General features: G+C 40.4%; 1 protein-coding gene across 4 annotated transcripts in view; it reads left to right on the top strand.

Annotated features, from left to right (window-relative positions):
- The first annotated feature begins 6,024 nt into the window (after positions 1 to 6,024).
- Positions 6,025 to 13,139, top strand: part of CRACD (capping protein inhibiting regulator of actin dynamics) — a 108,552-nt gene continuing 101,437 nt past the window's right edge. For all 4 annotated transcript variants that reach the window (XM_042053798.1, XM_042053797.1, XM_042053796.1 and 1 more), the window contains exon 1: positions 6,025 to 6,136. The gene's annotated coding sequence lies outside the window, so the exon portion shown is untranslated. The remainder of the gene's footprint in view (positions 6,137 to 13,139) is intronic.

Below are 13,139 nucleotides of genomic sequence, written 5' to 3'. Positions count from 1 at the left end.
CCAGGAACAGCCATTTACTTGTAGGAGCATAACTGTGTATGTCCTTTTTATCCCTGACGTCTTCTGGACTCAAAGCAATGGGCATCTCATTGGCAGTGGGATCTGGTCATACTGTGTGCCCAGTTACTGGAAAGCATGCTCCTCTTTTTGCTTACTTTTGTAAGGCAGTACTCTGCTTTCTCTCAGCTGGCAGATATCCCACTGCCAAGAGCCTGGGTTTAAGGTACTGAAGTAAGGAAGTGTAATTTCGGAGGTTGATGACATTTGGTATTGAGAAAAGTGGTTTCCAGTGCATTAGAAAATACAGAATGGTACAGAACTCTATGATGTACCATATACAGAAGAGCTGGAGTCTCCTGTATGTGTGTGTGCATATAGAGCTGTTTTCTAAACCATACCTTTTTTTTCCTCATTATTTATGTAACCAGGAAGACTATTTCAATTTCTTTTTCATTAGTGGGACAGCAGTGGGCTTCATGAAAAAGCTAAATTCTTATCAAAAAAGGGAAAAGTGAAATGGTTATCACAGGAAATAGGTCTGCTTTTCAGGCAAGTGGTGCATTTTTTTTCTGCACCTACTAATTGCTGAAGAATAATGCTCACCCAGATCTATCTTCTCCTGCTTTAGAAAAAAGCTTTCAGAAAAGTGGGTGACAGATTTGATCTGAGAAGATATTTTAAAGCTGATTAAATTGAAAGGTATCATGAATATTTTTTATTTCTGTTTTCTTTTATGATTGAAGTTGTTTTGTAACTGATCTAGGTTGCATAAAATTTAAAGTACGTACACTGTTTATCACATTTTTTTCCTTTTCTTGCAGGCAAAGCTTATCTATGTGTACATTCAAGGAAAGCAGTACAAGTGACTTAAATGCCCAGTGGGGGATGGCAAATGACTCATGACATTAAGTCAACAGATGAGGAATACCAGGCAGGTCATGACCAAGCACTGACAAATACAGAACCGGGTCAGAGTCGAATGCCTTTTTTGTAGTTTTGGCTTTTATGCTCGTGTAATTTTAGACCAAGCAGTTAAAAATTGTTTTTCTGCTTGATTATCTGTGAAAATATATGCAGCAACCTCTGTACTGCTTTGTCTGGTAACTCAGCAATTCGATTACATTGTTTAATGCCTTTGTGCTTCTCAGCTTCTCAAAGTGGTCTGTTGGTGGTGTATAACTGGAGTTAAATTTCTTTTGAAGACATACATAAAAGCAGAGAGGGTCCTGGAGATGTTCTTGCATCTTGGGTTATACGTTTGTAAGTGTCTGTGCATGCACATGTTTAATATGCATGACATACTTGTTCTGGCAGTGTCCAGTCTGCCAGCATGGCCACTGATAGCAGTGAGGCTGGAACTGGATTGGGCCAGACCAGTAAAACAGCAGCATTCTCTGGTCAGTATGGGAGATAACAAGGCTTGACTCAGACAAGAATTCTGGGTTTGTAGATGAAGAGGGATCTGCTCCTTGCTAGGACCTACAAGAAGTGATGACTTAGTTATGACAGTCCAAGCCAGATGTTAAATTTACTGTCTAAAACAAAGAAAGAGGTCTCAGTGCTATGCCTGGGAGCACGAAGTCACCTGAATTATGCTGACCTCAAGCTGACTTTGTCTCTATGAAGAGGAAGCAAAAAAGAAACCAACTTCCTAGAAACTGTTTTCTTGTCTTGCTGAAGGATTCATGAGTTGACTAAGCAAATCTAGATTAGGAAGAAAACTTGGAGCATCAGCTTTAAGCCTTAAACTCAGAAGAGCACCAGAATTTTTGAAAATTAATCCCTAGCTCTCTTAGTAATTTCTGTGCAGAAAAAGGCATCCCTTCTTCCTATCTTCATAATAAGCCTGGTATATTTTCCTGCCAGTACAGTATTCTGGCATATGTTAAGGGTCAGTGAGTCTTTGCATTGGATTCTTATTGGTAATAGCAGTGATTTCTTTATTTTTCACTCAAAGATTTCCTGGTATTGAGAGATTCTTTCAAACATCTGTGCTTTAACTTGATTTCTAAAGATCTCTTTCTGCTCTGAAAATGTTTGGAATGGGCTTCAGTGGATTAGTGATGCCGCCTAGTATTGAGTATGTTTTACAGGTACTATATATCCAGAGTTGCTGAACTATTGAAACACCCTGTTTTACTTTTTAATGCCCGAGGCAACCATCTAATGTATGTAATGAATAAGACAAAGGTATGAAAAGAAAATGGTGCAAGATAACAAATGAGTCACAGGAACTGCCCACTGCAAATGAAGAGCTTTCAAAACTGTGGGGAGAACCAGCAGACACTGTAGCTTGCATCATAAGCCATTACAGGTTTTATATGACATTTTTTTTGCTTTCGTGATTTGCTATGCACATTACAGATTAAATGTGACCCACTACAGAATTTGGAGTGCATCAAGCCTCTCAAAGGAAGGCTTGCTGTCAAGCAGCCCCAGTTTGCCCTGTGTGCTTTCCATGCACGGCAATCATTTCAAGTTGGCTCTTGGCAAATGGAGTTAACAAAATGTAATGTCAGAAAACAGTTTTGTTATTGAAAGCAGCTATTGTGCTGTGCTAGAAAACAGACTAAATCAAGCCATTCTGTGGCACGAGACTGTGCTGTATGACAAGCTAGATTCTAAATAAATGCATTCTGTTGCCCCAAGGACAAAGTCACAATGCTGCTTGTATGGACTGCAGGCTTGGGTAGGATATCAGTGCAGGCATCAAACACGTGCCAGATAAAAATGATTTTTTTGTTCTTGGTGGGCAATTAGGTTGTTCAAACCTTGTGTTTGCCTGGGATTTCTAAAAGGTTATCAGCCTTACTCAACAATCTACCAACATTGTCAGTTTTCTATCCAGATAAATGAGAGATGATTTTTGACAGTTTTTTCTAAAATGCTGCATTTCAAGTGCAGATTAATAGGCTGCTTTTCCACAAAAGAACTTTTGAAAAAGAAAGCATGCTCTCTGTTTTGCAGTGAACATGGTGTCTCAGAATTCAGTAGAAAATGCATGCTTATGTGACAGAGAACAGGGAATGTCCTCGTGCCCTATTTGCATAATTGTCACCTTGTATGAAACAGAAGTCATTTATCATGAATCAGATCTATGTTTCTGGGCTTTTTGCAGGCTTGATTTCAGCATGGTAAATGTTTATGAAGACAACTTTGTTTCTTTCAGGGAAAATCCTTTCAATAAGTCTTTCTGTGTATTTAAAGGAGTAGGATAGAAATCTTCAGCAGGTTCAAAGGAACAAAGATTTGGTTAGGTTATTCTGTGCATTTCAGATTTTCTAGTGCGTTTTAAACTCAGAAAGCAGAAGATACAAACCCAGTATGTGGATACACTTTTGGCTAAATCAGGATCCTGTTCACTGATAGTTGTTTATAACATAAGGTCTAAACTTTAATTTTAAAGATGAGGTTTTTCTTTTCTGCATACTATGATGTAAAATCTAATTCTATAATTTACATTATACATGTCAAAATGTTTGTAGTAACAGCTAAAGAGAAGTGATGTGTGGAAGTAAAGAAGGCAATGTAGGGTTACTGAAGAAGATGAAAGAGAGAAAGACTTTGTGTGTGAATTTTTAATATCATATACTGTTCAGCTCAGTTCCTATATGTGAGTCTTTTTGAAAATGTCACCTTAACATGACACTGCTTTCTTTTAAATATGTACTTTAATCCTGTCTCAGTTGCCATTAGTCAGCCCTTATGAAGTTTTTAGTTCTTTATACACCGAAACTCTTTCAGTGATTATTTTAGCCATGAGTCTCCTGCAGCACTCTCAAGAGCGGAATCTTGCAGATGCAGCTGCAAGGGCTAGGCAGGAAAAAAGAACCTTTTTCTCTGGTGTTTGACCATGGGAAACAGGGAGGTTCATCTCCGGCTTTGACTGGGGAAGGGAGGCTGGAGCAGCAAAATTTGGAGCTACCCTCCTAAACTGCTGAAACTTTTAAAAAGCAGTGTGTGCATGGCAGTGATGGCCAAGCCCAGCTGGTCTGCTCCATGTCTGCCTACGCAGATTTACAGCTGATGGCCTTGTAGGGTTGCAGGGCATTTTCAGTTAGTGTAACAAGGATGTTCTCTCTCCTTTTCGCCAAGATGATGAACCTCCTTCTGCTGTCTGGGTGGGGAACTTCGTTGGGCTGCCACCTCTGTGCTCTCTGACCTGCACCAGCCTGTTGTCAAGGTCTGGATGGTGCCAGAAGTTGGAAAGGTTGCTTCTGCTGCCAGGAGCATAGACAGCACAGATGTGAGCAGGAGGAATGCTTTCTGCGTTTGAGCTAGAGCTGGCATAGCTTTGTAATAGAGTAAGGTCCTACTTTGCACAGAGTGCAGGGTACTCCTAATGAGAGGATATCTAAGGTTTATTTTCTTTGTAGATTGGGAAAATCTGATATTTTTGTCATTGCTGTCTAGTCTGGACATCGTGATTGAAAACACTGCGTCAAGGCTCCAGTTGTCTATCTACACTAGTGCTACAACTGATGCTTCTCTTTCAGGGCATGGTGGGGGTCAGCAGCTGTGGATGCCTTTAGGGGGAAAACTAGTTCATAAAAGAATATATAGATCAGATTTATTTGAATTTGTCTTCTAAAAGTGTACATTTTGTGGATTCTTATACCAGTCTGCTAATGCATTTCCCCATTTATGTTAAGAATTGCTTAGTGCTTGTTGTTTTAGGCAACATGTGTAAACAAGAAGTGTTCCGAGCACTGAAGCCGCTAATGTAACAAAAAGAGGTTATAGAACAAGTAAATCTGGATAAAGAAAAAAAAATCAATGGGTGTGTTTGGGGGGGGTCCCTTTAGCTGCAAATATATTCTGTCTTGTATAACAGAGTTCTCTTCACATGAAGCACTATTCACATTATGAATAGCCTTTTCAAGCAAATATGGCTCTCTGGCATAAGCAGTGAGAATTGCTATGGCTGTCAGAATCTGTTCTTTTATTCTCAGAACAATTTTTCCATCTAACACTAGAGGCCAAAAGGATTTTTAACTATGGTGTAACATTACATTGTAGTTTTCCTACTACAGTCAGTCTGGCAATAAAAGTTTTTTTCAATGAGAAAGTGTAGAAAGTAAGATTGTTTGCATGAATCCAATGCAACAAACCTCTTCCTCCACAGCACTGTTAGCAGAGAAAGCATTCATTTTGTAGAATGACACACAGATTTTATGTAAATAAGAGGCAGTTCCTTCAGAACAGATGTTTAATCCTTAATGAAACTATTTTCATTTATCACCCAGAAAAATGATATTTTATTCTAAATAATTGCCTGACTGTGATTGACTTTTAAAATGCAGAAGTCCATGAGCAACATTTAAAAGAAAAAGCCCTCTTTGTATGAGATTTTTAAACAAGTGCATACATCGTTTGTTCTTTGTTTCTAGCACAGTCTCTGCCAGCATCTGTATGAGCTTCACCAAGGAAGCATCACTGCGGTCTTTGGAAGCTATTCCGGCCAGCTCTGATCCTCTGTAAAGATTTGTGGTGTCTGGTTGTAACACCCCATGCAGGAGGCAGATTTTCAAGTCAAAGTTAATGCAGCCCTGGGCAGTAAGGTCCAGGATCTATTTTACTCCTTCAGCAGGATGACCAACAGCAAGGAGGGGAAAAGCCTGCAGGGTGCTATTGGCTGAGGTGGGTGTCCACATAGAGAGGCGCTTTTCCTTCCTCCCCAGTGGTGGGAGGCTGGATCTGTTCCTTGTGTCCCACCAGGGAGCCAGGTGAGATGCAAAGAGGCTGAGATGGCAGCAAGTGGATTTGCTCTATCCCAGGTAGCACTTTTGCTGCTGCAAGAAATCTCCGCTGGTGCAATGATTGTTGGCAGGAGCCTCCTGTCCTCCTTTTGGTCTGGTATGGATTACACCTGCCTCCAGCTTTGTCTCCAAATCATAGATATTTCGGGTGTCTGTCGCCAAGGCATCCTAGCAACTGTGACAAAAATAAAGGTGGGTGAGTGCAAAGCTTTTGCTAGAAAGTGGAAGAATTCAGAGAGGTTATAAAGCTTTGTTCACTGTAACGCTCTCTGTCAGCTGAGATTGCTGAAGTTCCAGCAAGCCACAGGCATGGAGCTGCCACTGCCCCAGCAGAGAGGAAGGATGTTGAAATAAGCACCCACAACCTGATGGGACAGGTAAATTTATATTGTTTTATTAACCAAACTCCATTTCCACAGCAGAATACTTACTGACATCAATGGCAGTTCAAAAACCCTAACAGTTTATATGTTTCACTGATTTATTATTATTATTATTGTTATTATTTAAACGTTTATTAGCAGAACAAGTAGATTTTCAGCCTTTCATAGCAGTTGCCTTGTGTACTTTCCTTTAGTCCCAGCTTATTCATTGCTGTGTTAAATTGATATAATGGCACTTTAGGCAGAAGAAGCATTTGTCTGCCTCTAACTGCTGTTGCTCTGCACATACTTTCTGTTTTGAAGAATGGTAATCCTTTGTATTACACAATCCTCTTTTAAAAAAAATAATCCTGGTGTTATATAAGTGATAAGTAATGTGTCTTTAATATATTATCGTGGGTGGGAAGGTTTCATCACGAATGCTTTTATCTGCATAACTATCAGTGAAAATGAGGGGGAATATCATAAAAGTAAGACTCACACAATGTCATTAGGCAGCCAGTGGTTCAATCAGGCTGTGAGGGTCCTGTTCCAGACCACAGGTTTCATGTACTTTCAGATCCCCTTGCTAAATACTGCTGCATACTGCTGTGCCTTCCTTTCCATAAGCAGTGATGTTTTTATCAGAGTTCACATCTCTGCTGTAGAAGAATTTTCGATAAAGTGCTCAGTAAGTTTAGTTATTAAGAGGCAATGTCTGCACTTAGATTATGTATGTTTCCAAATCTGGAACTGTTCTTGAAACAACTTCTTGCTTTTTGTAATGCTTGCAGGATGCTAGGATGTACTAACTCTGGATAACACCATCTGTGCATATAGAAGATTTTTGAATGCATGATAGAACAACCTCAACAAATCTTTAAAGGAGTATTTTGGGGTTGTTTAATCCTGTAAATCAAAGTGTCAGAATGATGCTCTTCCAGCATAGTAAGCCACTGAAAATTTATTAAATCTTTAAAGCCTGCTTAAAGAAAAACAATACTTCTGCTGCATATTTGATCTTATTCTGTGCTAATAATTCTTCTTGACTCTCCTTTGCCTTTGATTATTGCACTGTGTTCTTGCACACACAAAGAGTCCCATTTGTTTAAAGAAATCCTTTATTTAAACAAATCCTGTGTTGTAGTTTTGTCTTTTGGATTAGAAAAATAAGATTATTTTCTGTTCATTAGGGAAACTTGTCTTTGTAAGAATGATGAAGTCATTATCATCTCATACAAAGTCATATCTGATTTTTTACCCAGATGTGAAATGTCTTTACTAGAGTGATGGTTCCACACCAAAATAATAAATATATGCAGGATGTCATGCTACATGGTGTTATTCGGCTGTTAGTTTCAATTAACAAGAGCAACTGGAAAAGCAGTCATTTTTTCTGTCTACACTGTGTAGGACACAGAACGGATCTGGAATCTCACAGGTTAAGTGAAGTGCTCTTAGACTGGATGCACAGGAATCTGTTTACACTTTGAAATGCTTCAGAGTTGGAGTGTTGTTTCGCTTTCCTGAAAGAAGAAACTTGGAACAGTAATGATTATGTGAAGACCAGTTAATTGTCCAGAAATATATTCAGCTTAAAGAGATTATGTTTTATTTGTAGAAAATGCAGAAGATAAACAAAACAACCTATTGGACCATAATACCAGGTTCTGATTTAAAAGTTGTTTGCATGCTCACAAACAGTTAACATTGCTTTTTCTTTCCCCCAAATGTCTGCCTTTGGTTAAAGAATGAGGACTGAAAAGGGACACAAAATTTGTGCAGCCAACCAAGTTGTGCAGTCAGGCTATCCAAATGTCTTTTCTAATCTAATTACGATAAGTTTTTGGGAAACTGACTGAAGATCCTGAAAAAGCTCATCTGCAAATCCTGCTTGGTACCAGTCTTTGGATGGTATCATAATCCTGCTTGCAGGATCCAAGTAATGCACTTCTCTGGAAAGTCACGCTTGGGATGCCATTCTTTCTATCTTCCTCTCATTTCCTTTTGCATCCCAGAGCAGTAGGAAACCCCACCTGCTGCTGGCTCTCACTGGTAGCAGAGAAGGACAGGTCCAGCCTTCCATCCCTCCCACTAGGAAGGACCAGGCAGACACAGCAGTTGTAACCCACAAAGTCCTTCACAAATCTGCAGACACAGCTCTGGGGACTGAGATCCTTACTGCCAGCCAGTTGCTGGGGTGGGCTTTGGAGATGGGACAGCTTCTGTGGATTTTATTTGGAGTTGGTGGTTCCAGCACCTACTGACAGCCCAGTCTTGGAAAAGCCTGTGCTCTGGTGATGGTAAGATCTCATAGATCTTAAGATTTCTGTAGTATGTGGTCTTTGTAGGTCAGGTGGACAGGCTCTGGTTTTAGAAATTGTCTGTTAGGAATGCTTCGTGGAAGGAAAAAGTCTTAAGACCTCAGTAACTTGAAAACACACAGGAAAAAGCAATGCTTGCCTTAGTGGTTTCTGTGACAAGGAAAGGGAAATCCTTTGTGGAACAGAATGACCTAATGTGGTTGCGCTTACTTGGGTGTCAGGGGCCAGTAAATCCACTCTGAACTTTTCTTAAGATCTGACATTCCATGCAGATGCTTCAGTGAGTTTTTCTGGCTCTTTTTGGGTTCAAATTTTGGGTTTTTGATCAAATTTTATTTTCAATGCCTTCCTTCCCGTCTACTGGACTAGCCTTTTTTAAGAATTCATAGAATAGCTTATATATTATACCTTGAATAGCTGTCACTTTTAGAAAACATCTTCCTGTTGGAAGCAGCACAAGGTCTTTACATGCTTTGCCATGGGAAAGCTGTGCCTGGTGGGGGGGTTCTGTCACTGACAGTATCCCGCACCTTGGGATCATAATGTCAGGCTTAATGTGACCGTCTTTTGCTGGTGGCTATCTGTCACACTTAATATGTGAAGGCCTCCTCTTTCCTGTCAGCCATTCAGCTACTGGAATGCAGGCAAAAATGATAGATCCACTCTGCATTTGCCCTTGGCTCCGGATGAAGTGAGCTGTCAAATGTTCATCCTTGTTGATTTTGACCCACAGCTGGACATTGCTAAGAGGCAGCCCACAAAATGTACCACAAATATCTGCAGGTGCCCTTTCCCAATCCCTGTATTTCCAGGGCACACCGTGCTGTTCTTGTTCACAGTTTCTCAGCTTGGTGCACTGCCTTGTGTTCCGGGACACTGTGTTGGGAGCAGCATGCTGAGAGTACAGCTCCTCACAAAAAACTATGAGGATCATCAAGCTTGTCCTATAAATTGAAACAGATTTTTCCATTCAAGTGCAAGAGGATATTCTGTGTTCAGGTGCCTCCATTGCTTCTCTCATGGTCTGTTGATCCTGGCTGGACACTGGACACTTGGTGCCCACCAAAGCCGTTCTGTCACTCCCCTCCTCATATGGACAGGGGAGAGAAAATATAACAAAAGGCTTTTGGGTCAAGATAAGGGCAGGGAGAGATCACTCACCAATGACTGTCATTGGCAAAACAGACCTCGACTTTGTGAAAATTAATTTAATTTATTTCCAATCAAATCTTAGTAGGATAGTGAGAAAATAAAAACTAAATGTTAAAACACCTTCCCCTCACCCCTCCATTCTTCTGGGGCTTAATTTCCCTCTTCTCCTGAATTCTCTGCCTCTTTCCCTCCAGAGGCACATGGGGACACGGAATGGGGGCTCAGGTCAGCTCATCACTTGTTACCTCTGCCACTCCTTTGTCTTCAGGAATAGGACTCTTCACACTCCTTATCTCAAATTCCTCATGCCCCACACCAGGTGCCAAAAAAGACTGTGGTGTGTTGACCTTGGCTGGATGTCATGTGCCCACCAAATGGCTCTATCAGTCCCCTCCTCAGCAGAACAAAAGAAAGGAGAAAGTCAGATGGAAAAAATCTCATGGGCAGTTTAATAAAGCAAAGGCCATGTGTGGAAGCAAAGGAAGAGATTTATTCATTACTTCTCATTGACAGGAGATGTTCAGGTACTTCCCAAGGAAGCAGGGCTTCAGTATGTGCAGTGGTTGCTCCAAAATACAGACTTTTTTGTGAATAACAAATGCCTCCAACACCTTAGCTTTTACACCTGAGCAGATGTCATTTGGTATGGAATGCCCCTGAGTCAGTTCAGGTCAGCTGTGTACCACCATGGCTGGGGAGTCCAGGAGAGATCCCACCCACGGATCACACATGCCGTGCCAGCCGTTTGCTGGAGAAGTTATTGCTGGGAATAGATAGGCACTGAGCTGACCAAAACACTCGGCAGAGAACAATCTCCTCTTGAGAAGTGCTACTTTTGTTAGTCTGGATAGGAAATGCTTGAACTTTCAAAGCGTCTCATTCTAAAAGTTGTTGCTATTAATTATATTGCTTTAGTTAAGCTGTCAGGCAGTCCTGGGAGTTACGTAATCAAATTGCATTTAGCTGTTCAGGTAAACTTTAGTAAGCTTAGTATTCTTTAATGTAGCTTTTTGATTGGGGGACTTTTAGAGCTGAAAGGCTGGAGTCAAAAGGCTGGATTCTCTTCCGCCTGGAGAAAACTTATGTTGGAGGATTGCACTCAAGACCCGTTTTACCTTTTAGCATCTTAGGGGAGGGTGTCCCTCTCTATCTTCCATACTGTCATTCTGTGAGGGTAAGACAGAAGTCCATGAAGGACTTGCCAAGTTCCAAAATGTACTAGTTTTTAGGGTGTTCCTAAGACTGACTCTTTAAATAAAAGCCAGTGTAGGTTTTGAAGAATACAGCAGTTAAATTTTAAGTGCCAAAAAAGACACACCTGGGCATGGAATTGATTTCTGTTTAGGCTCTGTGCGAAGTGTATTAGGACATTAGCAGTTGAAGACAATGAGGTACCTGCTCTGCTGTGCCAGGTAAAATGTTTAGTAAACTTTTGACATAGAAAAAGACACTGGTTTTTTCTTTGAGACACAAAATTAGGAGGTTTTCTGTTTTTTGGGAAAAAAAAAAGTCAGATTAAATGTGGGAAAAAAATACCCTGTTTACCCTCTCTGAGAAGGCAGCCATGCAGATAATAGATTTGGCATTAGATACAACAGGGAGGTGAAAATGAAAGACTGGAGTCAATTCTCTATTACTTGCATAGAACTGAGAAAGTTTTGGTGTTGTATTTTCAGCAGCACTAATAAAATTTATGAAAGCTTGGAACAAACAAACAGTACCAACTCAAATAGCTAAAAAAGATACTTTTACCTGTAATTTGTAGCAAACATGAGAATGCATCTGGTTTCTAGCCAATAAATATGAAGTAATTACTGCATTAAAGATAGAAGGTTTATCTTTTTATGCTGCAGGTTCCTTCTCCAATTACATTTGCTTAACATAATTTAATAGACAATGAGTTAGTATTTACACATGAAAACATTTAAGATGTAGGGAGCATTTATTTAATACTTTCCCCTCCATTAAAGGTTTCTCTAAGCTTTTAGTATCTCAGTATGTTTTAATGTAAACCACTTGTGAAATCTTTCCCACATCTGTTTCTCAGGATATTTTTAACAATTTTACAAACCATTAGAAATGCATGACATGTCTTTATACAAAGTTCTCCTGGTTTGCCTGGCAAGCAGAGGGGAACACAGTGGTGCTCCCACTAGGTGGGGCAGCATCCTGTCACGTTTTTAAGAACTAACTAGCACACTCATGTTTTCTTCTGTGAGAAAGGACAATTTTCCAAAAGCGTGTGGGAATGTGTTGAGAGCCAACCCATCTGGAGCAGACTAGCTTAGGAGATATCGCCTCTTATGGCTCCCCTTGGATAGTTATCCCAGCAGTTGACACAAGAGCCTGTTCTTGGGAAACACTGACTTTTTTTTTGCCTTGAGGTTGATGGAATCAGCGCCTGCAGAGCTGGAAGCATAGGAGCACCCCTGTGATACGGCCCAGCTGACTGCCTGCACCCCATCAGCTGTCTGCCAGGAGGGAGGTGGGATGGGAGCTTGTGAGACTAGCAGGGAGTTTAGGACTGCCACTCAGAGACAGGATTTAAGTGGGGTGGCAGTCCAGGCTATGTGTGTTTGGGAATGTGTGTTTTAAGCTGAAATCCTTAAAAATATTTAATCTGAAAATACTTAGAAGTGGCCTTTGCTTCTGCTTGTACATGGGATTTTTCTCATAGTTATGGAACTGCTTTTGGAATAGGTCTGTGAGTGCCTGAATGGAAAAGATGTGTTGTGTCCCTTTGCTGTTGAGTTACCATTAGGTGCAGGTGCTGTTGATGCAGGGTACCGTTCTGAACTTGCATTGCACCAAGTGCCCTGGTAGGAGTAACGAACCAGAAACATAGTTCTGGTTTTTGGGTACCCTGCAGTCCTAAAAGTGTAATGGATATAGAGAACACTAGAATGTGCTGCAGGAAGATTCAGACCTATGGGGCATGTGTCATTTTCCCTTTCTGTACTTTTCTGGGTGTTTCCTTAAGATGTCTCCATTGACTGTCAACAGATGTGTATGAAGGAGTTTGTTTCCTTTTTCCTACAAGAAATGGGATGATTCAATGATGCAAAGGCTTATGCAGATTACAATGTAGTTTGTTCTGCAGGTTGTCTGAACCTTGCCTTGTCACAACGCTTGCCCAGTTTCTCATCCTTAAGTTGAACTTTAATGTTCCTTCGATGTCAGATTCTCACTCTTCTAAGAGTTTCTGTTTCAAAACAAACTGCTCATAATTCACAGTACTCTGTCAGCACTTCTGGGAATAAATTTGGCTCTTTTTTTTTTTAAGCCAGTGACAATATTTTTTCTTTTGCCTTTTTAAGATGTAATTAAATGTTTCACTTAACAGCCATTTATTTGTGATTATTCTAGCCTATCTAACATTTATGAATGGTATATATCAGCCTATGAAGGGTGAGAGAGGGATAAAAACACTGAATTATTTAACAAAAATCCTTATTAGAAAAATAATACAAATCATTCTTTATGTAGTGATGATTCTGCATGTGGTGTTAGAACAAGGGGGAATGGCTTTGAAGTGAGAGTAG

This window comes from Corvus kubaryi, unplaced genomic scaffold (assembly GCF_017639235.1).
Source record: "Corvus kubaryi isolate FWS band 111438036 unplaced genomic scaffold, C.kubaryi_AGA036_p1.0 split1-131, whole genome shotgun sequence".
Classification (NCBI taxonomy): domain Eukaryota; kingdom Metazoa; phylum Chordata; class Aves; order Passeriformes; family Corvidae; genus Corvus; species Corvus kubaryi.
The sequence above is the reverse complement of the archived record's forward strand: the minus strand, read 5'-3'. Positions and strand labels throughout refer to the sequence as shown.